The 26031-nt window shown below is 46.1% G+C and overlaps 1 long non-coding RNA gene across 2 annotated transcripts in view; it reads right to left on the bottom strand.

Annotated features, from left to right (window-relative positions):
• LOC140216762 (uncharacterized) overlaps positions 1-26031 on the bottom strand; it is an 89212-nt gene that overhangs the window by 25165 nt on the left and 38016 nt on the right. The window contains exons 2-3 of one of the 2 annotated variants that reach the window (XR_011893447.1): positions 11690-11769; positions 6517-7052 (exon numbers count right to left, since the gene is read on the bottom strand). This is a non-coding gene — a long non-coding RNA (uncharacterized lncRNA). Of the gene's footprint in view, positions 1-6516; positions 7053-11689; positions 11770-26031 lie in introns of those variants that run through there. The other variant, XR_011893446.1, reaches the window with a different exon arrangement.

Genomic DNA, 26031 nt, shown 5'->3' with positions numbered 1-26031 from the left:
GCATACCTACAGTTGGTGGCATTGTTGTCTTTCGAGACAAGGGTGTAGGGAAGCACATACATTTCGTCCTTTGCGTATATGGCAACGCCTCCTGCTCGTGAGTCCATGTGCTGTTAACAAAGGATTACGGTATACATATTGGCTTAAAACAATCAATTGTTAGTTATTTCTTCTTTATTATTATTTATTGGTATTATTATTAGGGAGGAGTGCTTGAAACCTGTTTCACCTCCGCTGCAAGTCGGCGAGGTATTACGCTATCTCTGGGATCATCCTACGTTCCTATTTTTCTATTGTTCTTAATTAAATTTAATTATGGGGTTTTACGTGCCAAAACCACTTTCTGATTATGAGGCACGCCGTGGTGCAGGACTCAGGAAATTTCGACCACCTGAGGTTCTTTAACGTGCACCTAAATGTATTTTTCTATTGTTGACACATGGAAACGAAAAATACACGGAACCCTATAGCCGTACACAGCTTTGCTGTCAAAATACTGTAGATTTGTGGCGTCAGACTTCATGCATTTATATTCGTTAGTAGCCCTACTAAATGAACAATCTTTCTCGTTACAGATTATTTATCCGAATGCACAAACAAGAAAATTATTAGTTCGGTGAGTGTGAAAACAAGAACGTAAGTATTTAATGCGGAAAACACATACCCTTTCACAATGGCACTTGTGAAGAGAGCGTGCTTCTGTACACTATATACGTAAGCCTCTTGTTTGTGACTAGAAAACAAGCTTTGTTGGTTCACTTCAGTTTTCGCTTGCGCGATCACATTTCCCCACGGTATGTGTCTGCCAGCTGCGTGTAATGCAGATTAAAACGTTTTTACAAGATTTCGTTGCATGACGCATTACGATCACGCCATTTCATTGTGGGATGCAATCTGCGATAGTACGATACACCCTTAGGCGTACGCTATATGTATGTACTTTACCCCCTTAGAGCGAAAAAAATTCTTAATTATTCAACGGAACCATCTTTTGATTGCCCATTTACGTCATTGATTAATCTACTATTTACCTTTATGCGAGAGGCACGTAACCATAACTGGAGAAAATATTATAAATGTGCGGCGAATTCGACCCTTTAGATTTATTCGCTTTGTCGAATTTAAGCATCTGTACTAACATGGTATTGCATAAATTTTTCTTTCGTGGAATAGTTGGAAGCTAACTATAACAAATAATACTATATCCAAGAACACCTAGGCCAAGGTTTCATAAAAACAAGAGGTACGACTCACAACAGGGTGAACGTAGCTCTCGTGCATTGTAAACCTGTCATGCTTATCAGCGAGCCATCTCAATGTTTCGTCTGAACAGCCATTCCTCGTCTTTCTTTTATCAGCGTAGTTAAGGAACACCCTTCATGACTGTTAAGCACACTCACTTTAGAGACTGTGCTCCAAGAAATAACCGCCAACAAGATCCAAGTGGCGGTTCCGCCATTTCTTGCTTATGTATGCAATAATGAAATACTATCTGAAAAAACGTCAGCTTGTTCACTTATTCGTGAAGTTCGTGAAGGTGGTGCCGTCGCTTTATGCACCACGTGTACAGTGCATGACTCTTGGTTTCACCACACCAACTTTGGAAGAACTTGTATACGTCCGCGTTCGTTGGCTAATTTGCACGCACTTTCCGCGTAAAGTACTGTCGTCGAAGCCGAGAAGGAGAACAACCGACCATGTCGCCTAACGCCGTGCGTTCATACTCTGGTGAAAGAGGTAAGGGCTAACGTAAAATTAGCTGTCGGGGAGCGCGTTCGCAATAAGCTTCCATTCCTCACGCGCCAACTCAATCCTTTCATGTGTACCCGATGTCACCGGGCGTGTTTTGACACTGGATACTTGCGTGTGTGTTTGTGTGTGCCTGCGTGTAGGCGTGTCTCGCGGAAACTCCTCAATTACGCCGTGTATTCATGTAATTCTCAATGTGTGTTTGTTTCGTCGCACCGTGTTTTGGAACAGCTTCGTAATAGGACCACGTTAACAAGCTAGCTAAAGGAGGGTTGTGAGGAAGAATGCTTGTGTAGCCAGCCATCGCGCAACGCTACTTGACTTCCAATGTCGGGTTATGTACTTTGTGCGCGAGTTCTGCAGAAGCGTCAAGATCCGCGGCTACAAACGTGGTGCCTCCCTTGTCATTCTTTTTTTTTATTTATTTGTCTATGTATATAAATAAACAACAAATTACTACTACTACTAGTGGTACATCCCGCCAAGAGGTGAAATATTTGAACGAAACGTACATGTCTTTCGGCAGTAACGGTGCTGTTTCCACAGCAACGCAGGGTATACTGTACGCAACAGTAAGCTGCCGTCTACGCCGACTTCTTCGTGCTCCGTGGTTCCTGTACGCGGAAGACGGAAAGAAAAAAAAAAAAGAGAAAAACAAACTGTCCAGTGCCGGTGCTGCTCCGGAAACAACAGGAACGACGTAAAACGGAGCGGCAAAACAAAAACACGGAGCAGGAGCCACACAAGGTCGTCCGGTTAAACGGCGACCGCGTGCCGGCTCTTTTGTTCACGGCGAAGGCGCGATTACCGGAGAGAAGCAGACTGGGCGACCGGCCGGCTGCCGCTAACAAGACGCCAGCATGTGCCGACGCCGGGCCGAAGCTACACACACACACACACACGCACACAGCCCACCTCGTGTGTCTGGTCGTATGCGACACGGTACGCCTCGTGGACCCGTACAAAGAAGCGGCTTGCCTGCACAAGCCAGCGCACTGTGCACTCGCCCGACCCTTCCCAAAACCCTTCGCCAGCTCAAGAAATCTGCAGGCTGGTTGCGCCGCTTGAGGGGGTTCCGAAGGAAGAAAATAATAAAAAGATAGATTGAGAGAAAGTAGCGGCGGGGACGAAACGGCGTGGCCCCAATTGCCACTCGCGCGGCGCGCCGGACCCCTTCCTATGCGGGTAAGCTACGAACGCTTGCGTGGCTTGAGCCGTTAGTTCCTCGCCGAGAGAAACAAACGCCGCGAGCCACCAAATCCTTGTTTTCGTCTCCGGGTTTTTAAGTCAACTCTTAATGACGAGGAAGCCCCGTCGAGCTTAAACCCACGTGAACGCAGACCGCCCTGCTTTAAGCAGCCCGGGGGCGTAATAGCGTGATGAAGAAGAAGACATCTCTCCCATAATTACTGGCTTGCCGTTCTTGCTCGCTCGCAACCCGCCGTTTTGCCCGCAGCGAACGACGACATGCTGTTATAATGAGTTCAAAAAGCGTGTCGCCTGGCGATGAACTCGATTTCCCGGGTTTACCGCGCCGGCCGCGTTTCGATGGCTCGGGGCAAGGCGGAGAACGTCCACGTATCGTCGATGTACCCGAGCCGACGTCCGGGAACAACACACCCGCGCTAGTCGAAATCAATTTCGAGCTCTCTGCGGCAGCAACGTCACTGGACCGCGGCGACGCTTTAATTCGCGCAGCCTCGTCAGTGTGCCTTTCTAGGTGGGCGCAACTTTGTTGACTGGTAGAAAATAAAAGAACACTTATATTTTTTGTTCCATGGTACTAGTTTTAGGTATATAGTGTATGGTCGTCAGCGACCGATTGGCGAAACTCAACTGTGCGTCTTGTGCCTATAGGGCCGTATGCTGCAGTTTTGTCTTAGTTCTCTGTAGCGCTTTTGGAGTTCAGCCTTTTGCACCATATTCACTAATATTGGATCACTAAAGGAATATATTGTGTGAAGTAAAAATTCCTTCAGAAGAAATCGACGCATCGCAGCGCTGTAGATTGAATTGAATAGCCGTTCGATTACACGTGTATGTTGTTGCTCTCTGAGCGAAAGAAAAGATGGCTACACAGTAGAAAGGACAAGGCGAAACTAGACGGTTAAGCTGCTGCAGAAAAAACGACGCGCACTTCATTGCATTGCCGCTCCGGCAGCTCTCAATAGAATAAAAAGTCGTACCGCAGTACTGGCTGTAGTCAGCTTGGTGGCAAGGCTTGCATTATAGTTTCAAGACTGGGCTGTACCGTGCGTCATCGTAAAACGACGCGCGGCTTTGTATACATAGTATGCGACAAGCAGCAATTGTGTGTGTGTTCGTTGAGTGGTGGTATATATATGAATAAATCTTCCCACTGAAATTAGAGGAAAATCTGGCGCCACTCGCCGTTCAGCGATCGTTGAAATGCCGGACAGCACATAGATTTTTCTCTAATATGGCCATTGCCTCATTCGGAAAGTGAACCGCAGCTTCTTGTATTGTCGTTGATTATTCAGCATTGTTGCGCACTGGTCTCGCAGCATTTCTTTTGAGCAGTGGAGTGTTGAACACTGACAATTACTTCATTCCATTCAGTGATCGCTCATTGAAAATAAGTCTCTGCAGTTCCAAGTGTACTATTTTATTTTATCGTTACTTACGAATACTTCAAAAGCTCCCGGAGAGAGTTTCACATGAGGGTTGGGTGAGTGCTGTCGTGAAAGAGTTATTCAACGATGTGTATGAAGTGAACAAGACTTTATTTAGGTATAGCAGCAGCAGGAAGGCCCTTCCAGTTCTTAGTTGCCTACACGAAGACGTAAGTATGCATGTAGCGGCATTTGAATGGCTTTGCGGCAGTGACACTGATCGTGCGTAACTAATCACAATATTTTAGAAATCTACTTTTTAATTGTACTGCTCTGGAAACAGCAGAATGGAAATGAGCGTATAATGGTGGCTTTTCATAGCCATACAGCAACGGTCAGATGACAGTATTAGGTCATTTCAAGACCTCGAATGCCAAAGAAAGGTGGAGGAAGTTTGAGTAAATGTCCGTACTATGGATGATGCTCATGCTCTGTTAAGCGCTATAGCGGTAGCGTGCGTTAACTTTGGCACGAGGTTCTGCCAACGTATTTCTTGCATAGAACTACGCCTTACTAATCATGCCACTAACGTCGCGCGAGCGAGAAGCATGTTTCTTCCAGCGGTCGTCTTTCGTGTAAAATGCGAGACTGCAAACGGGTTTGCCTCATCTCTCCATCGAGACTCGAGCGCAACGAAACACGGCTTCTCGTTTGTTTCTTTGCGGCTTCCGGCAGTCAAAACGGCGATGCAGATATGCCGTATAGGAACGCACCGCGCATGTTCGGCCTCGCCCATTTTCAAGTATTCCCCTCGCGCTCGTCCCGGACCACGCCTGCTTTCCTCTTTCGCGGAAAAGTGTCACTGCGACGCGAGAGAGGAACGACTCTCCGTTACCTCGGCATAGAATTTCCGCTCACGCATGGCGGCTCGGAACACCGAAGGGGGGAGGTGCCGCTTCGAACTCAAGGCCGAGACGCTGAAATCCGCGTGAGAAGACAACGGCGGGGCGATAATGGGGCACACGCAATTCGAGCCCAACGTGAGACGAACCTACTATGGCTATAGGTCCTCCTATGCTTTCAACAGGGGCCCTCATTTACGCTCGTGCCCCTTGCCGAGAAGCAACTACTTCGTAGCGAAGCGCTCGTTCACTTGTTGCAAGTTAACTATCCGGATGTTGTTAATGCACCGTCGGCAGTGGACGCGTGCACTTCTTTTTTTTTTTTGCACGCCGGAATATGGGGCGCGCCTTGTTTCAGAGGCGCTGTTGTAATTATTCTCGGAAGGCTAAGAGCGCTTCCTCGCCGGTTTCGTAACGCGCGTGAACTTAAAGGAGTGCTACCGCGCACGAGGAAGACGCTATGCACGCGCAGTGGTAAACGTGACAAGACTGCTGTAAGCTTCCGTTTTCCTCGAAGACGCGCGGATTAGAGGGCACCGCAAAATGGTGGGACGCGGACACCTTTCCCCGGAGGAGCCCAGGTAAATTGATGCGCCTTGTACAAAGGAAAGCGGCTGCAACACCGTCTACCATCGTACCACTATACCGCAAGCTTTATCATTCTGCTCGTACAGTCGTATCAGCGTCTGCGCCTGACCGTGAAGCTCTTTTTACCATGCGGGACACGCGAACGTCTCATTGTTCTTAGATTGTCCGGTCTCTGCTCGTAACGGGGTGCAGCAGGATCTGTATAACTTAGTAACACACTCCACGTGTGCTGCCGTGAAACGATAATCCCGCCAGCTCTACCCCATCCTATTGAGTAGCCGTAAACCCATGCAGCCGTAATAGCGCCTAGCTAGCTCTACATTACGGCGTGTGTGATTATTTGATATTGTTTCCAAGTGCTGAAAACGCGTGCATTTTTTTTCTTCTCTGACGTACACGACCACTTAAGGATGTTGTACGTTAACGTGGACACCGCTTGCATTTCTGCTACGAAGTCGCTGTTGGAGATGTCGCAAGCGTTTGCATATTTCGTATTACTGGCATACGGTAATGAAAGGGGCTCAGCATAGATCGCGTGTATTTTCTTTACGAATAATACAGAAACGATAAGCACTCTGGGCATACAAAGTGAATGATTAAAATATGAGAGAAATTAAAGGAAGCTTGTAGTCGCTACAGCGTCGCGTACGTTTGGTGTCGTTGTTAGGCACGTATAAGTGAAAGGAGCGCGACGAAGCAGGACACAGGACAGGAAACAAGAGCAGCGCGTGTTCGCTCTTGAAATTTTATTCAGTTGGGATACGAATACAGGACAATATAGCTGGTTTTAGATGCAGGCGATGTGCTAATTGCTCGTTCCAATAAATATGAAGGAAACATATACTTGACAAGCTATCCGTGATAAAAGTATAATATAAAGTTGCAAAAAAAATATTCCTGAGTTAGTGAGCGTGACATAAAAAGAATAAAACGCACCCACACGCAGGACACGAAAGCAATGAAATGAACCGGGGAGAGGCGTTACTCTAAACTGCTCATTTGATAAGTAAACACAAAATGTTTATATGTGGTATAAGCATACGCATTACACTTCACCAGCTTCACCAATTCACCAACTAGTTCCTCACCAAAACCTTTTAAGGAACAATATACGTGCCACTGTATCTGTGAATGTATGGCATCCTGCTTCTGTGCACAAGGTCGCGGGTTCCACTCCCTTCTGCTACTGCAGCATTCCATTGGGAGTGGAAAGCGAAAACGCTGGTGTAGTTCGATTTACCTGCAAGTAAAGAACATAACAGTTGGTAAAATATAACGTGGAGTCCTCCGCTACGGCGTCCCTCACAACCCACCGTGAGGGTTCCGGACGGTATAACGTCCTGCCGTGATTGTATTTTATTTGATCTGTCTAAGAAAACAAGAAAAAAGAAAAATCCAACTGGCTGCGCTCACAGAGTCTCTGGCCCTGAATGAACGACAGCGCTGAGAAGGTCCACTGCCTTCCACCGCATCGCTTGATGTAGAAATTCTAGTCCGATCGACGACCCACCGAGTGTTTGCAGAAGTGAAGCTGAAGACTTCTCTTTACTTGAAATTTTCTTTGTACTGTTGAGGAAATACAACTGAACAAATTCATCGACAAAGCGGTGGTTTCGTTTATCCATAAGCAGGAATCATAAAAGATACACTTTAGAGCAACAGCTTTCATTCGGAGTAAATGACTTCTTAGCACGAACCGTTGGACCCAATACAGAATATAGGCCTAAACGAAAAGGGTACAAGTGACGAGCTCAGTGAAATCCGCCACTACCCCGTTTCAAAGAGGTCTGCCATGATATCCATCCATCTATCCATTCATACAACTAGAGTTATCCGTTGCCAGAACCTGCCGAGCGGTCCGAGAGAAGCAAGAGATGTTAAGAGTATTGGTGAGGAAAAAAGCAGGAAAGAACTGATGAAGCCGTGGCCATAACACGCACAGGCAAATGTACAATACAGAGAAAGAAATTTTGCTAACGAGAGGGATGATCAACGAAAGATAGGCAAAATGCTAGACTGCAGTATATGCATTGTAAAACAAGATTAACTCAAGCAGGCTAGGTTACTATCTGTATCAGCCCCATTTATACGGAGCTGTGAATGGAAACCTTGATGACTACCATGAAAATAATCTTCGGCACATCATTTGCATGAGACACGAAACACTCCAAATATATTCACATCAAAATGTAACGTTAGCGTGATATTATGCAGAGAGAGGCAGACGAAGAAGTCATAAGAGATTGGTGCAGTAAGACAAATAAAAGTATGCAGAAACCATCGATGGTGATTGCAAAGTTAAGCGAATAACACCGACCGACCGACCGACCGACCGACCGACCGACCGACCGACCGACCGACCGACCGACCGACCGACCGACCGACGGACGGACGGACGGACGGACGGACGGACGGACGGACGGACGGACGTTTTCCTTGCGTTATCCGACCACAAAACAAACACGATAACGTCCAAAATAGGCACGTAAAGCTGTGCGCTTTAAAACTGAACATAGCGTGATACTTAGCCCTCTTGCATACAAGGAATGTATCTCAATGAGTGACATCTTCGCAAGGGTCACGCTGATGCACTTTTATGAAATTTCTGAAATGAATCGGCACCTTTCGACAAAGTGCATATTTTCATAACAGTACAGCCATCAGCACTCGGCACCCATGCATGGGAACGTCCCCGTGCGGCTTCTTCGCTACCCCCTGCTTCTGGGATTGGATTCCCTAGCGCGTATCCTCTCTTCCCCAAAAGAATGCAAGACAATTATCTTCCATGTATCATTAGCAGAAGTACGGCAAAAGCAGGGCTACAGCCTACATATTTGCCTATGAACACAGCTTTGCGATACAGTTAGCGAAAATTTTATCGTCGTGGAATAACATAAGCTAAACATACATATAATTTGCAGAGAGCAAGGAACTTAGAAATCATGCGGGTAGAGTATTGGCTAAGAACAGTGTCAGCTCAGACCAAACGTCTAATAACCCGCCCCCACCCCTTCGAGGATGTACAAATTCATTCATTAACCCTTTGTAGTCTCCACAGCGATCAAGAACTCCGAATGAGATTACGTGGAGACCGTTATACCACCGGAGAATAATCTCTTCAACCTTACTTGCCGCCTGCCCACTCCGCAAAGGATTAGCTTATATTTGGTAATTATTTGCAGGCTTTCTGGCTCTAGAAAACACTCTTCAGGGCTGGAGCCTATACTTATGAAAAGCCTCACCAAAGTTTGTTAGCTTTCACATCAATATGCCTTTTGTTATACCGCTAGCAATGATAGAAAACACACACAATGCGTATGAAGGACTCGCAGGACGGAGTAGTCAAACGAGCGTAGATGAGGAAATAGCAGCTGGCACTAGAAAATATGCGAACGAAACCAATAAATTGGTCAGCTGATTGTCAATAATTAATTCGTTGATTGGTCGCCAGAATTGGTGGCGCCTACTATTTGGTGGCGCCTACTAATTCACCGGTGGAAAATAAGGAATTCATTGTGTGTATGCTTCAAACAGTTTGCGCCAAGGCTGCAGTGGCATTAGCTGGGCTTCGTTTTTTTTTTGTAAGAGACGTATGTCTATCCAAGTTTGCTAGGCGTGCTGGTGGTGTGAATTCTTGTCCAATAACAAGTTCATATTTTTCTTTGACCGTATTTCGACACCGTAAGCCACAAATAGAATCGAGGACAGATAATCTAAGACAGAATATTTACGACAGACCGAAGCGTTCTTTTTTTTGAAAGCAGAAATTCTTACCATGCTGCACATGACCGCTGACACGCTAGTCTACAGAAGGAAAAAGATTGAATGATTTCACAGGGTAGTGGAAGAACTTGAAGAAAAGAATATGAGAGGGCACCTTAATAATGATATTTATTAGCAAGCAGCCATGAAGTTATTATTCACAGCTCATTCAATGGCGATACGTTCAGGCCTTTCTGCGCCTCACAGCAAACTTTCACTAAAGCTAAAGGAAAAAGCCCATTTCTCATAGGCGCTTCAAGAAAGCAACGATCTACCATCCGGCACTGCAAGAACAGGGAGCAAGAACAGCAGGTGGACGATATTCGAGGCCACGCACGGAAGGCAAGCCAGATGTCTGGTCAAGGCTGCTCCGGGTGACGAGGGGTCGCGAGCAGAGAAGAAAGCGAAAGCCAAACAAAAAACGCTTACAGCGAAGACAGAATCCCCGAACTTGACAACTGACGCGGGGGAACAGCCCACACAATTCGAGCCGCTGAGAAGAAACACGCTCAGCGTAGCCATCCGATTCGAGCACCTCGGATCCCGGCTCGCGAGTGGGTGCCATTGTTTTTCCTCGGATTGGATGGCAGACTGTCGAAAGTCCGTCGCATGCAGAGAGTTCGAGATTCGTGTTCGAGTGGCGAGAAAGAGCGTGGCCGCAAACGTCGGAGCGCTTTGGAAACGAGGTCTCCGGAAACAGCATTCCAGCTTCTGTGTGTACTCGCCGGGTTTGCGGCGCCTCGCAGATACGAGGAGCGGTGGGCGGGCTCTTTTTGTTGCAGGCTGACTTGCCATTCACCGTGTCCCACGCTGCGTAGGATCCGCGAGGAAAACAGAAGCAAGGTAACGGATAAAACTTCACGCTTCTTTCCGAATTCAGTAGCACGCTTTTTCTAGACACATCTCTTTTCAGAATATACGACTACAGTGTGGTGGTGGGAAAGCTGCATATAAGCGTGCCATTGGTACAATTTGAGCCAAAATGACTGAGCAGCTTTAAATGTGGCACTGATTCCTCTTGTGTTTCTCGACAGAGTTTGTAGCTTACGAGAAACGCACAAAGCCCGCATCTCCCCACGCAACACAACAAACCGGAGGCGCGTCTCGTTAACCATCCTACCGTTCTCTTCTTTCTTAACTCATCATTTTATCGAGCACCTTCGTGGAGCACTTTGACTGCCGCTGTGTGCTATCTAGAATCAAGCAGCGGTTGTTAAGCCCAGTTAAAACTCTGCAGGGCATTTCGAAGGCTTAGTAATACGTATCGTAGATATTTATATTATCGGTGAGCGTTTGGATGGATTATCTAGCCTCTTATCCTTTCCGAAATGCTGTCGGCAACTTATATGGGAGGGACTGAAAAACTTCGACGAGACTTGCACGTGCTTGCTTAATCTCTCTGACATAGAGAAGGAGGAGAACTGTTATCAAACTGCATTTAAGGAACGTGCAGTTAGTGCCTGGTTCCGGCTACATTTGCCATTCAAATTGCTTTTTTTTTCTTCAAGGAAACCAGTCGAAACATGGCCAACAGATAGAAATGTGAGGTAAAGGCCAGAGTGGGGAAAAAAAAGAATAACAGATTCCCGAGTAACTCTAGAAGACTGATACAATCGGGACTATGCATAGACAAAAGAGCCGAGACGGCAGTCGCTACCGGGAAGGCTGTTGAGACAACGCATCCCATCTCGTAAGTGAAACGCAAGTGTGGAAATCGGCCTCGTTCGAACGACCGCAAAGGAGAGTGTGCAGCAGGGAGAGTCGACAAAGCTAACAGCCGCGATAAAATGCCTCGCCGACTTCCCCTCAAACGCCCTTGCCTGACTCTTGTCTTTTTCGCCGTCGTCGTCGTCCTTTCAATGTGGGGCATCACGATAGTCACCTACCAGGAGTATGCGATTCGCGAGGCCTTCGAGCTGCCGGGAAACGTGATAGCAGGCTTCGAGGATCTTCGAACGGACTCTGGCATGCGCTGAAATCAGTCGCGTCGACTGCGTAAAGAGCCGCGCAAGGCCTTCAGCGCGGTTGCAGTCGCCTTCTTTGGAACGTTTCCTATCATTTCCGAGATTGTCGGTGCTCGTTGTAACGAATACAAAAACGGAAACATCCACTCACCGTTTCCCGGTTTCCTGGCAGTCGCGACTTTCTTTTTCTTCTTTCCTCAATCATCAAACTCGTTCGGGTGCTTCCGTCGTCTGCAAATAAAAAAAAGAAAAAGAAGCATTGCTTACCGAGAAAAGCACTTGATAAAGTTTTTCGTTCAGCATTTAAATGACAGTCGAGTTGTATTTGCCGACGAAATATGATTACTCCATACACAGTTGATTTCAGAAGAGAAATATGGAGTCCGCGTTTCGCTCAGCGCCGCATTATGCATGCAAACCTCGCGCCTACACAATGGAAGGATGATTGCCGTAGAGGCCACGATGCCGGCTAGCAGGGCAACTTGCAGGTTTAGCCGTCCGGCACTACATATTTAAACGGGACGTCGTCGGATAAGCGTTCTTCCACTTTCCCGTTATGAGGCCTGCCAAGTGTCAACTGCTCGCGCACTCGTGATACTCTTTCCGAGCATGAGCGGGTGATATATGAAAATTGCAGTAACGCAATGTTCGGGCGGTTACGCTGCACTAAGATGTCGTTATTAAAACTCTTTAACATAGCGTGACTCACCACTTCACCGCTGTGTTAGGGAATTACGAGGTGCTGCACATTTGCATGTTATCTTCGTCCAAAACTATGATCTCAAATGCGCTGAAGGGGCTCGCAGCAGCCCCTTTTGCCGGCAAAGCTCCTTCATTGCATCTCGTCTTGCCTACATTGAAACCTTTCTCAATCGTGTCTAGGCCAGCACGTGAGAATAGGTGTGATCAAGGCTTCATCGATTCAAGTAGCCGCAATATATTGCGGCTACTTGAATTGCGGTTTGTTACACTAAAAGAGCCTTAGGTACTACAGTACTTAAGGTTCCTTAAGTGCAAGGAATTGCAAATAAAGCTTAAAGCCATAAGCAGCCATGGCCTCCTACTGAGATTAAAACAAGAAGACCTCGACGCTATGTCATGAGATGAATTCGGGAATTACCAGATACATTTTACAGCATTCCTGGAAAATGGAACGAGGAGGTCTACAGCGCGTAAAAGTAGAGACCGCGAGTTATCATATCCTCGCTAGGTCCAGCCATGCGCTATTTGTTGACAATGCTTGCCGACTTTGAGGAAATGTTACAAATAACAGAAACGTTATATACATTGTGTTCTCACGAGGTATTAATTAGGTAACATGCTTTGCATATCGAAATGTTGCTTTTGCGCTGTTAATCTCCTTCCGTAGCACTTGACTGTGTACAGTCTACTGCGGTCTTCGTCGTCTTATGCGTGGTTTTCTAAGATATGCAGCTATAGCGAGAAGCCACACGAGGTAATTTTCTGCATGTTTTCAATGGATCCAATTTACTTCCCTCATCAAAACGAAAATAGAAAATATACTTAACTGAAAGATGCAGTGGCTGCACACATTTCTTCATTTATTTGAACGCGACGTCGGTGCTTAATTTACTTAGGTCAGATATATAGATGTCACTGGAAATTAGGCTACCCAATCAGACCTTTAAGTACATTCTAATAAATTCCTGGGAAAAATCGCGCAGTCTCAACAGGTGAGGACAAGATTGAATGATGTCGTTTATTCTTATATGGTAGCATCAGGGCGTGCGGAAAAAAAATATTTTTGCGAACTCTACAACAGAATGCCAACCTTGACTATACTGAAGGCTCCACTGACATTCTCACTGATTTTATGAATATGAATTGAAGGAATTTAATGGACGTGTCGATGTGTCGCAAACAGAGCCTAAACATAGTATATAGTGAAAGTAACGTCTCCAGTGACAGCACTTGCAATAATGCTTAAAACTGAACGGCACCGCATGAATTCGTAGCAGAAAAAGAAAATGCGCTCAAATTCGGACGCCGACAGAAAAAGAGAAAAACTGAATGTACGTAAGCCACGTACGTCGGAACATCGCGTGTGTTAGTCAGTTCTCTTTTTTTTTTTTCGAGTGGAGGTCTTAATTTGGGCGCTATTTATCCACCACAAGCACCGCGTTGTATAAGAATGAGTGAATGAATGAGTTCTGGGGTTTTACGTGCCATAACTACGCCGTAGTGAGGGACTCCAGATTAATTTTGACCACCTCGGGGTCTTTAACGTGCCCGCAATGCACAGTACACGTGCGCCCCTTTTTTTGTTCACTTCGCCCTCAGCGAAATGCCGTCGCCGCGGCCGGATTTTATCCCGCGACCTCGTGCTTAGCAGCGCCACGCCACAGCCGCTAAGCCAGTACTGCGGTTGTGTGGAGACTAATATGTGCGACGACTATTTTTACAGCTCGGTCATTCTTCGTCTAAGCTCTTTGTCAGGTGGCCTACTGCGGCTGCAACATCTCTGTGACCTTCTTTTTTTTTTGCTGATCGAATTTGTGTAAGGATATGTTGGAACCATTTAGAGGCGCTGGCTACTCCTCTGGTTAGACACGTGATTAAACGAAAAAGCGTCAATGCATTGGGTCATCATCATCATCACCATCAGCCTGGTTACGCCCACTGCAGGGCAAAGGCCTCTCCCATACTTCTCCAACTACCCCGGTCATGTACTAATTGTGGCCATGTTGTCTATGCAAACTTCTTAATCATATCCGCCCACCTAACTTTCTGCCGCCCCCTGCTACGCTTCCCTTCCCTTGGAATCCAGTCCGTAACCCTTAATGACCATCGGTTATCTTCCCTCCTCATTACATGTCCTGCCCATGCCCCATTTCCTTTTCTTGATTTCAACTAAGATGTCACTATCTCGCGTTTGTTCCCTCACCCAATCTGCTCTTTTCTTATCCCTTAACGTCACACCTATCATTCTTCTTTCCATAGCTCGTTGCGTCGTCCTCAAATTAAGTAGAACCCTTTTCGTAAGCCTCCAGGTTTCTGCCCTGTACGTGAGTACTGGTAAGACACAGCTGTTATACACTTCTCCCTTGAGGGATAATGGCAACCTGCTGTTCATGATCTGAGAATGTCTGCCAAAAGCACCCCAGCCCATTTTTATTCTTCTGATTATTTCAGTCTCATGATCCGGATCCAGGGTCACTAAATGTACTAAGTAGATGTATTCCTTTACCACTTCCAGTGCTTCGCTACCTATCGTAAACTGCTGTTCTCTTCCGAGACTGCTAAGCATTACTTTAGCATTCAGCAGATTAATTTTTAGACCCACCCTTCTGCTTTGCCTCTCTAGGTCAGTGAGCATGCATTGCAGTTGCTCCCCTGAGTTATTACGCAATGCAATATCATCAGCGAATCGCAATTTACTAAGGTATTCTCCACTAACTCTTACCCCCAATTCTTCCCAATCCAGGTCTCTGAATACGTCCTGTAAAGACGCTGTGAATAGCATTGGAGAGATCGTATCTCCCTGCCTGACGCCTTTCTTTATTGGGATTTTGTTGCTTTCTTTATGGAGGACTACGGTGGCTGTGGAGCCGCTATACATATCTATCATTATTTTTACGTAGGGCTCGTCTACACCCTGCTTCCGTAATGCCTCCATGACTGCTGAGGTTTCGACTGAATCAAACGCTTTCTCGTACTCAATGAGAGCTATATGTAAGGGTTGGTTATACTCCGCACATTTCTCTATCACCTGATTGATACACTGAATATAGTCTATTGTTGAGTAGCCTTTGCGGAATCCTGCCTCGTCCTTTCGTTGACGGAAGTCTAAGGTGTTCCTGTTTTTATTTGCAATTACCTTAGTAAATACTTTGTAGGCAACGGACAGTAAGCTGATCGTCCTATAATTTTTCAAGTCTTTGGCGTCGCCTTTCTTATGGATTAGGATTATGTTAGCGTTCTTCCGAGATTCCGGTACGCTCCAAGTCATGAGGCATTGTGTATACAGGGTGGCCAATTTTTCTAGAAGAATCTGCCCACCATCTTTCAACAAATCTGGTGGTACCTGACCCTCCCCAGCTGCCTTCCCCCTTTCCATAGCTCTCAAGGCTTTCTTTACTTCTTCTGGCGTTACTTGTGGGATTTCAAATTCCTCCAGACTATTCTCTCTTCCATTATCGTCGTGGGTGCCACTGGTACTGTATAAATCTCTATAGAACTCCTCAGTCACTTGAACGATTTCATCCATATTAGTAATGATATTGCCGGTTTTGTCTCTTAACCCATACATCTGATTCTTGCCTATTGCTAGTTTCTTCTTTACTGCTTTTAGGCTTCCTCCGTTCCTGAGAGCATGTTCAATTCTCTGCATATTATAGTTCCTTATGTCAGCTCTCTTACGCTTGTTGATTAACTTAGAAAGTGCTACCAGTTCTATTCTATCTGTAGGGTTAGAGGCTTTCATACACTGGCGGTTCTTGATCAGATCTTTCGTCTCCTGCGATAGCTTACTGGTAACCTGTCTAACGGAGTTACCACCGACTTCTATTGAACACTCCTTAATGATGCCCATACGATTGCCGTTCATATCTTCAACACTAAGGTCCTCATCCTGAGTTAAGGCCGAATACCTGTTCTGTAGCTTGATCCGGAATTCCTCTATTTTCCCTCTTACCGCTAACTCATTGATCGTCTTCTTATGTACCAGTTTCTTCCGTTCCCTCCTCAAGTCTAAACTATTTCGATGCATGAATTAATGCATTGGGTACAAAACCATAAGTGTCTGAGTGAAATGGTCCAACTACCAGATCGGTGGCGGTGCACACAGCTGACCACAAACCGATGCACGATTCTCCCACGCGGCAGTCGTGCGCGAAACTCGTCAGCTGAGGCACAGGATATTTAATTTTTTTTTTGTCTCTGGACAACATTATTTCACTTTCGAATGCGTTGTAGCTGCTCAGAAAGTACAGTACGTGCTCATTTATGCAGTGTTACGTGTTTCAGGTAGTCCGCGGCTCAATTCGTGCGATACACTCTCAAAAAGTTCTCCTAGTACTTAATACCTGGTGTCACGCCATTTGTGACTTTATTATAATTGCAGTTGGTAACAATAAAGTTAATACCAGTACTAACTAAACAATATATTGTCTGTTAGTAATGGGACACAGGTTAACAATCCGAAACGCAGTTTGTAATACGGTATACAAAGATCCTTGCCTCTGCTGCAGATATCATAATCGTAATTCAGAGTGGGTCCTATAGACATGACATGACAATAACTTTATTTGAGTCCTGAGGGACTGAGATCTTGGGGAGCTAAAACCGAAGGCTCCCGAAGATCAAGTCGGTGGCGCCACCCACGATGGGACCGGGAGATGAAGTTCCGCCGCAATGTCGTGGGTCCTCTGGACAGCCTGGAGTTGCATGTGGAGATTGCTGCTCTTGAGCGATTCCTGGCATTGTTCTTTCGTGATGGGTGGAGAGGCGTTAAGGGCTGGGCACAGCCAGAGCATGTGTTCAAAAGAGCATGAGTCATGACCACACTTGGGGCACGACTGTGAGTGGGCAGGATCTATCCTGTTAAGAGACGGAGGAGTGGGATACGAATGGGTTTGCAGAAGTCTCAGTGTGCTAGCCTGAGGTTTGTTCAATTTAGGGTGAGGGGGTGGAAATGACCTCCTGCCCAGTCGATAATGGGAAACAATTTCGTGGAAAGTACATAATGGATCTTTGTGGATGATGACCTCGTTACGAGCCTGGCTACGCGCGACAGCGCGGTACGTGAAATCACGCGCTCTCCGGTGGGCCTGCTCGTTAGGATTACATACAAGCGGGTTAACTGAGCTATCTAGATGGGCTGGGAAGCACGAGATGTGGTATCCTTCGCTGCTAGCCCTAGTCCTTTGAAGTGCTTTAAGCAAAATACTGTTCGCCTGTTCAGATACGAGAGCGGACGAGAAGGATCTAACCGCCGTGCGCGAGTCCGAGAAGATGATAGCGGGAGCTTTTGAGCTGTGAAAAGCCAGAGCGATCGCCGCTTCCTCCGCCACATGGGCAAACTTCGTATAAACAGAGGCTGCATTGACCAGGCTGCCTGCCGCGTCTACCACCGAGACAGCGAACTTAACCCCACTGTCATATCTGGCAGCATCGACAAAGAGGGCATCTAGTTTCTGCTGATTTATCTTTTTAAGGATGGACTTGGCTGTCGCTAATCTCCTACCCTCGTTATTCACTGGGTGGATGTTTCGCGGAACGGGCTCAACCATGATGCGAGTTCTGGTTTCCCGGATCAAGCTAACTTTGGTCGCCGGTTCATGTCTTGGTTGGATTCCTGCTTCTTCTAAAATCTTGATCCCTGGCTTAGTGAATGAAAGTCTCATTATTTGACCCGCTGTGTGAGCTTCTATTAGCTCATCGAAGGTGTTATGGAGTCCTAGCTCCAGCAGCTTCTCAGTGCTTGTGGACTGCGGAAGGCCGAGCACGCGCTTGAGGCCGGTTCTGATTAGGGAGTCGAGCTTGGCCTTTTCCGCTTTACCCCAATTAAGGTACGGCGCGATGTAGATAACATGACTCAGGAAGAATACTTGATAGGCTCTGAGCAAATTGTCCTCTTTGAGACCGCCTCTTCGATTTGAGACGCGGGCTTATAGCCCGCGTCTCAAGTAGCCCGCGGCTTATAGCCCGCGCCTCTAAATGGTTCCAACATATCCTTACACAAATTCAATCAGCAAAAAAAAAAAAAAGATCACAGAGATGTTGCAGCCGTAGTAGGCCACGTGACAAAGAGCTTAGATGAAGAATGACCGAGCTGTAAAAATAGTCGTCGCACATATTAGTCTCCAGACAACCGCGTCTCAGGACATTACTAGCCTATCCAGTGATTCTGTTGAGGGCCGTCGAGTTACAGCCCTTGGCATCAATGAGGAGACCTAGAATTTTGACCGAGTCCATCCTCGGTATAAGATACCCATTTTTAGCTCGAATTTCTATCGGCAGGAGGAGGAGGAGGTCGGCCTGGAGAGCGTGTCTCTAGCCTGTTACTCCTCACTGGGGAATGGGGAAGTGGGAAATACAGGGAAAGGTAGGTGGCGGGTGATTATGATATGGTACAATGAGATACTATATACACGTTGTCCAATATGCGGATGCGCACTGTAGACACAATACACGCAAGAGTAATCTTGTCCATACAAAGAGTAATCTTGCCGCAAAAAGTTATTGCGCAAGCACATTTCGCACTGACTACACGTCTCACAGCTTCTACAGGCGATCGTCTAAACCAGTCTCACTTAAAAAGTTAAATCTATCGGCAGAGTTTCCAGAGGCGCAAGGTTTCTGACCCCCTGTCTGGACTGGCGGTATAACAATAGCTCTGATTTAGCGGGGGAGAGTTCAAGGCCCGCGTTTGAAAGAAAGTCTTCAGTAGCCTCCAACACGCTCTGTAACGAGTGTTCGAGCATGGCTAGCGATCCGCCCTGTGCCCAGATCGTGATATCATCCGCATAAATGGCGTGACCAACGTTTGGGATTGCAGCGAGGCGAGTGGAGAGCTTGTGCATGGCTATAATAAATAAGAGGGGGGCTATAATAAATAAGAGTGCCTAGTTCGTAGGGTCCTCCTGTGACCATGCCTAATCGGAGGTGTGCCTTGCGATCCGCGAGGAACGATCTGGTGTAATCGTGAAACCGCTGGCCCAGCTTGAGAGACGAAATCTCCGTCAGTATGTGTTTATGCGTGACCCTGTCGAAGGCCTTGGAGAGGTCCAGTGCGAGGATCCCTCTCGCGTCGTGAGTAGGGTTATCAAAGATTGCTTTCTTAAGCAAAAGCATAGCGTCCTGTGTGGACAACGCCTGTCTAAAGCCAATTAGGTTGTGTCTAAAGAGCTCCTTGTTTTCAATATGTTCAGTTATCCTGTTATGTATCGCGTGCTCCGCAACCTTGGCGATGCATGATGTAAGGGAAATAGGCCGCAGATTATTTATATGTGGGGGTTTTCCTGGTTTGGGTATGAGTACCACTTTTGCGGCACGCCATTCTATCGGGACCTGTCCACTTTTCCATACCTCATTTATTTTGGCCGTGAATATCACGATGGCCCTATCATCTAAGTTCCTGAGGAGTTTGTTCATGATTCCATCAGGTCCCGCGGCTGACCGGCCGTTTAGATTGAAGAGAACGTGTCTGATCTCTGACACGGTGAAAGGTTCGTCTAGATCAGGTGCCGAGAATCCCATGTAGTTCACACGCTCTACCGGGCGATCCGCGTCTTTAGCGAGCGGGAGATAAGTATGAGCTAAGTTGTAGGCTAATTCGATGTCGGTGAGACCGATTGCAATTTGCTTCTTAATGAGCCTATCCGTTGCAAGGTTAAGACGTGGCAGAAAATAGGAAATTTCAATCCCGTGAACGTAACCGAGTTTGGAATTGGTAGCCTGTGACCCATTACTAACAGCGACAACCTTATTTAGTAGGTAATATTACTAGCTCTATCATTACGAACTACAGTTATACCAACGTAGCCAATGGCGTGACACTAGGTATAATATCAACTGCGACAGTCTATTTAATAGTGCAGTGCTTATATAAGCCCACCATTATAGTCATTACATTTCTGTAGTGGTAACACTAAGCGAAGCTGTATTGAAGAAAACGCAACGCAGTGACAAATCAGAATACATAACAACGTCAGCTTGACTCCAGCAGAGACCTCCCCGAGTTCGAGACTGGCGCTCCAAGCGACGGCAGCAGCATGTTGTCGTTATTCCGAGTGAGCTTATTTTTAACATAGATCTAATATCTTTTCATCGCAGCCGCTTGGTGAGCTGTGCTCTGTAATACAGGTCAGTCCTGAATAAGCAACCAAGACGAAGAAGTCAAAGGGCGCTATGCGGAAGAGATAAGAAATAAAAGCAACGAAGGTGAACAAGCGGCGGTTCTCTGGAATGCACTCGGGATTGCATAGTCGACGCGTAATTTTATCTAATAGTGTGCTTTAACCTCTCAAACCTGCCTATTGGGTTATGAGGAGCACCCAGTAGGGAGTACCTCCAGATTATGTGTGACCATCTGGGTTCTTTTAACGCCCACTCAGACCAGGGTACACGAACGTTTTTGCATTCCACCCCCTCCAGAACGCCGCAGCCAGGGCCACGAACGAACCGGGGACCTAGTCCTCAGCAGAACTTCGCCATAGCCACTGAGGTACCAGGGTGGGTAGACAAACCGTAGGAGTACTGTAGAAGAATAATTTTAGTTTAAAATTAAGAAGGCGGCAAGACCGAGCGCAGGATCTGTATGTTAAGAGCAGGTAGTTTTTGCCAGCTTCAACACGTTTCTAAATGCTGATATGCGGCATGACACGTCGGTCACGTGAGTAGGTGGCGCGGTAGTGCACAGAATGAAGATTGCCAGCTACGATCTTCGTAAAGCTTCACTGAAGGCAGCTGTATCTTTTTTGGTGGGAAGCAGGGGGAGGGGGGGAATTTTTTTTTATTGAAATGAATATTAGGAGAGGTTGGCGCCTTTATGGTGGCACCGGCTACTCCTTGTCACTTGGAAAAGGAACCAAATTTGTGTAAAAAGGGAGAATAGCGACACGAAATATGGCACTCAGTAGAACACTGGATGAATAAAAAATATACAGTCCAACAGTACATGAGTCGCAAAATTCTGGGCATTAGTTCAGTCCACGTACGCCTATATAAGGTCAGATGTTTCGAACAGCCAAAACACACAACACATGTAATGCACTGCAAGTACAGAACAGAATTATACATATTGCTTAAAGTTGCGATCACCACATAAACCAATTATGAACCACGAACAACATTTGTGTTACTCATTTAGCGTATTCGGATCATCTGATACCTAATAGTATTTTCCCAAAATGTTGGTGTCCTCTAACAACGTTTTCAGAGCAAGAAACGCTCTTTTTTGAAGACCCGCAGTTGGCCATGGGCCAAATATCTTTTTTAGAGTGAATGGTCTTCTGTCTAATATAAACAAATTAGATTGCAGTACCGTTCTTTGTGTATCGCATTTCGTACGCTCGAGAAGAAAATGATGCACATCTTCGTCTGGATGGCCAGAAGAACACTCAGGGCTGTCAAGAGGGCCCGTGTGACGGCAGAGGGGCTCGGCCTCTCTGTACCGACGTGGGAGCGGCCCGCATCAGTCCCAGACTGATCCCTCAGGACCTAAATAAAGTTATTCATACCATACCATACTGCGGACTAGAGACACGTTTTATCCTGTACAAGAAGTGTTTATTAAATGCAGTACCAAGACGCAGGCGGTGCACCAATGTTTCAAATTTTCTGTTGTCTCTTAGATTTTCCGGCACTGATAAGTTTATACATGGGTCTATGAACTATAACTCCGAGTTCTTAGTTTGCTGATCAAACCAGGTAGTTTTGCTGAGGCGACAAGAAAGCTGTCTCAGGAGCAGACGGACTTCACTACGCAATAGGGGAAGATTGGTTGTCTCTGCGTTATTGTGCGCTGGATTCGCAGCTGCGTCCGCTGCAGTATTACCAGGAATATTGCAGTGCCCAGGAATCCACTGAAATGCAATTACGTGGTTCATTGCGCTTGCTTTTGTAAGTTCTTTGAGCGTCTCATACAATATCGAAGTGTTCAAGGAATTTTTCTTATTGCTCTGTAGTAATGTGAGAGCGGCTTGCGAATCGCTAAAGATAACCCATTTTTGCGAATGTTTTTCTGAAGTTATGAAACGCAAAGCACACAGGATTGCAAATAGTTCTGCAACGGTGGAAGATGTCTCTCGGGATAATTTGAATGTTTGCTCTAGCGCTAAATGTGGAATGACGAATGCTGAAGTCGAAGAATTTTTATGACACGAACCATCTGTATAAACGTGGATGTACTGGGGATATAAGGAGTAAATTTGGAAGAGTGCCAGTTGTTGGGCGGCTACTATGAACATGCCTCTTTTAGATATAATCCCGTGAACCGACATTTCTATTTTAGGACATGTTAACATCCAGGGAGGGTAACAAACATCCACTTTGCGTAATTAAAATCTTGGTAATGATTCTTTATGTTCTCGAACAACATCGTGTATTTTGCTTTTGTTTCTTTCGGTAAGCGCGAGGTTTAATGGACGCTTCTCGTGTTGGGTTAAAATGCGATAAATATGTCGGTATGTTTCAACCGTTCGTATGACTGGAAATGGTGGGTGACGAGCTTCTGCAATTACTAAAGAACTAAAGGTAGCCCGTCCGGACAGGCCGCCATTGGAATATGAACCTGGCAACGTTTAACGCTAGAACGTTATCTAGTGACGCGAGTCTAGCAGTGCTATTGGAGGAATTAGAGGGCCGTAAATGGGATATAATAGGGCTCAGTGAAGTTAGGAGGCCAAAAGAAGCATATACAGTGCTAAAAAGCGGGCACGTCCTGTGCTACCGGGGCTTAGCAGAGAGACGAGAACTAGGAGTCGGATTCCTGATTAATAAGAACATAACTGGTAACATACAGGAATTCTATAGCATTAACGAGAGGGTGGCATGTCTTGTTGTGAAACTTAATAAGAGGTACAAAATGAAGGTTGTACAGGTCTACGCCCCTACATCTAGTCATGATGACCAGGACGTCGAACGTGGAATCGGCGATGGGTAAAGTCAAAACAAGATACAGTATACTGATGGGCGATTTCAATGCCAGGGTAGGCAAGAAGCAGGCCGGAGACAAGTCAGTGGGGGAATATGGCATAGGCTCTAGGAATAGCAGAGGAGAGTTATTAGTAGAGTTTGCAGAACAGAATAATATGCGGATAATGAATACGTTTTTCCGCAAGCGGGTTGGCCGAAAGCGGACGTGGAGGAGCCCGAATGGTGAGACTAGAAATGAAATCGACTTCATACTCTGCGCGAACCCTGGCATCATACAAGATGTAGACGTGCTCGGCAAGGTGCGCTGCAGTGACCATAGGATGGTAAGAACTCGAATTAGCCCTGACTTGAGGAGGGAATGGAAGAAACTGGTACATAAGAAGCCAATCAATGAGTTAGCGGTAAGAGGGAAACTAGAGGAATTCCGGATCAAGCTACAGAGCAGGTATTCGGCTTTAACCCAGGAAGAGGACCATAGTGTTGAAGCAATGAACAACAATCTTATGGGCATCATTAAGGAGCGCGCAATAGAAGTCGGTGGGAACGCCGTTAAACAGGAAACCAGTAAGCTATCTCAGGAGACGAAAGATCTGATCAAGAAACGCCAATGTATGAAAGCCTCTAACCCTACAGCTAGAATAGAAATGGCAGAACTTTCTAAGTTAATCAACAAGCGTAAGACAGCGGACATAAGGAACTATAATATGGATAGAATTGAACAGGCTCTCAGGAACGGTGGAAGCCTAAAAGCAGTGAAGAAGAAACTAGGAATAGCAAGAATCAGATGTGTGCGTTAAGAGACAAAGCCGGTAATATCGTTACTACTATGGATGAGATAGTTCAAGTGGCTGAAGAGTTTTATGGAGATTTATACAGTACCAGTAACACCCATGACGATAAGGTGAGAGAGAATAGGCTAGAGGAACTTGAAATCCCACAAGTAACACCGGAAGAGGTAAAGAACGCCTTGGGAGCTATGCAAAGGGGGAAGGCAGCTGGAGGATCAGGTAACAGCAGATTTGTTGAAGGATGGTGGGAACACTGTCCTAGAAAGATTGGCCGCCCTATATACACAATGCCTCATGACCTCGAACGTACCGGAATCTTGGAAGAACGCTAACATAATCCTAATCCATAAGAAAGGGGACGCCAATGACTTGAAAAATTATAGACCGATCAGCTTACTGTCCGTTGCCTACAAAGTATTTACTAAGGTAATCGCAAATAGAATCAGGAATACCTTAGATTTCTGTCAACCAAAAGACCAGGCAGGATTCCGTAAAGGCTACTCAACAATAGACCATATTCACACTATCAATCAGGTGATAGAGAAATGTGCGGAATATAACCAACCCTTATATATAGCCTTCATTGATTACGAAAAAGCATTTGATTCAGTCGAAACCTCCGCAGTGATGAAGGCACTACGAAATCAGGGTGTAGATGAGCCATATGTAAAGATACTGGAAGATATCTATAGCGGTTCCACAGTCACCGTAATCCTCCACAAAGAAAGCAACAAAATCCCAATAAAGAAAGGCGTCAGACAGGGAGATACGATATCTCCAATGCTATTCACAGCATGTTTACAGGAGGTATTCAGAGATCTGGAGTGGGAAGAATTGGGGATAAAAGTTGATGGAGAATACCTTAGCAGCTTGCGATTCGCTGATTATATTGCCTTGCTTAGTAACTCAGGGGACCAATTGCAATGCATGCCGACTGACCTGGAGAGGCAAAGCAGAAGGGTGGGTCTGAAAATTAATCTACAGAAAACTAAAGTAATGTTTAACAGTCTCGGAAGAGAACAGCAGTTTACGATAGTTAGCGAGGCACTGGAAGGGGTAAGGGAATACATCTACTTAGGGCAGGTAGTGACCACGGATCCGGATCATGAGACTGAAATAACCAGAAGAATAAGAATGGGCTGGGGTGCGTTTGGCAGGCATTCTCAAATTATGAACAGCAGGTTGCCACTATCCCTCAAGAGGAAACTGTATAACAGCTGTGTCTTACCAGTACTCACCTACGGGGCGGAAACCTGGAGGCTTACGAAAAGGGTTCTGCTGAAATTGAGGACGACGCAACGAGCTATGGAAAGAAGAATTATAGGTGTAACGTTAAGGGATAAGAAAAGATCAGATTGGGTGAGGGAACAAACGCGGGTAAATGACATCTTAGTTGAAATCAAGAAAAAGAAATGGGCATGGGCCGGACATGTAATGAGGAGGGAAGATAACCGATGGTCATTAAGGGTTACGGACTGGATTCCAAGGGGAGGGAAGCGTAGTAGGGGGCGGCAGAAAGTTAGGTGGGCGGATGACATTAAGACGTTTGCAGGGACAACATGGCCACAATTAGTACATGACCGGGGTAGTTGGAGAAGTATGGGAGAGGCCTTTGCCCTGCAGTGGGCGTAACTAGGCTGATGATGATGATGATGAAAGGTAGCCTGCGGAACCCCAAGACACCCTCGCAGCCCTCTTGCCCGTAAATGTTGAAGACGTTCCTCAGAAGTTTGCGATAAACCATAGAGAATAGGTGCCGAGTAAGCAATTCTGTGTTTTATGAGTGCGTTATGAACCTGTAGTAGTGAAGAGACTGATCCCCCCCACGTTGTGCCAGCGAGTCGCCGAAGTACGTTTACTACTGCATTGGTCTGCGTTTCAATTGCGGGGATGTGTGAAGCCGATGTTAGCTGGCGGTCAAGAATAACTCCAAGAAATTTATGCTCTTTCACAAACATCAAAGTTTGCCCATTAAGCGTAAGTTGGAAATTATTCAGCTGTCGTCTAGTGAAAGGAAGCACGGCTGTCTTTGCTTATGAAAGCGTTCTTTGAATGTCTTGTATATGAGATCCAGAGGCCCATATGC

Source organism: Dermacentor andersoni, chromosome 3, assembly GCF_023375885.2.
Source record: "Dermacentor andersoni chromosome 3, qqDerAnde1_hic_scaffold, whole genome shotgun sequence".
In the NCBI taxonomy this organism is placed as follows: domain Eukaryota; kingdom Metazoa; phylum Arthropoda; class Arachnida; order Ixodida; family Ixodidae; genus Dermacentor; species Dermacentor andersoni.
The sequence above is the reverse complement of the archived record's forward strand: the minus strand, read 5'-3'. Positions and strand labels throughout refer to the sequence as shown.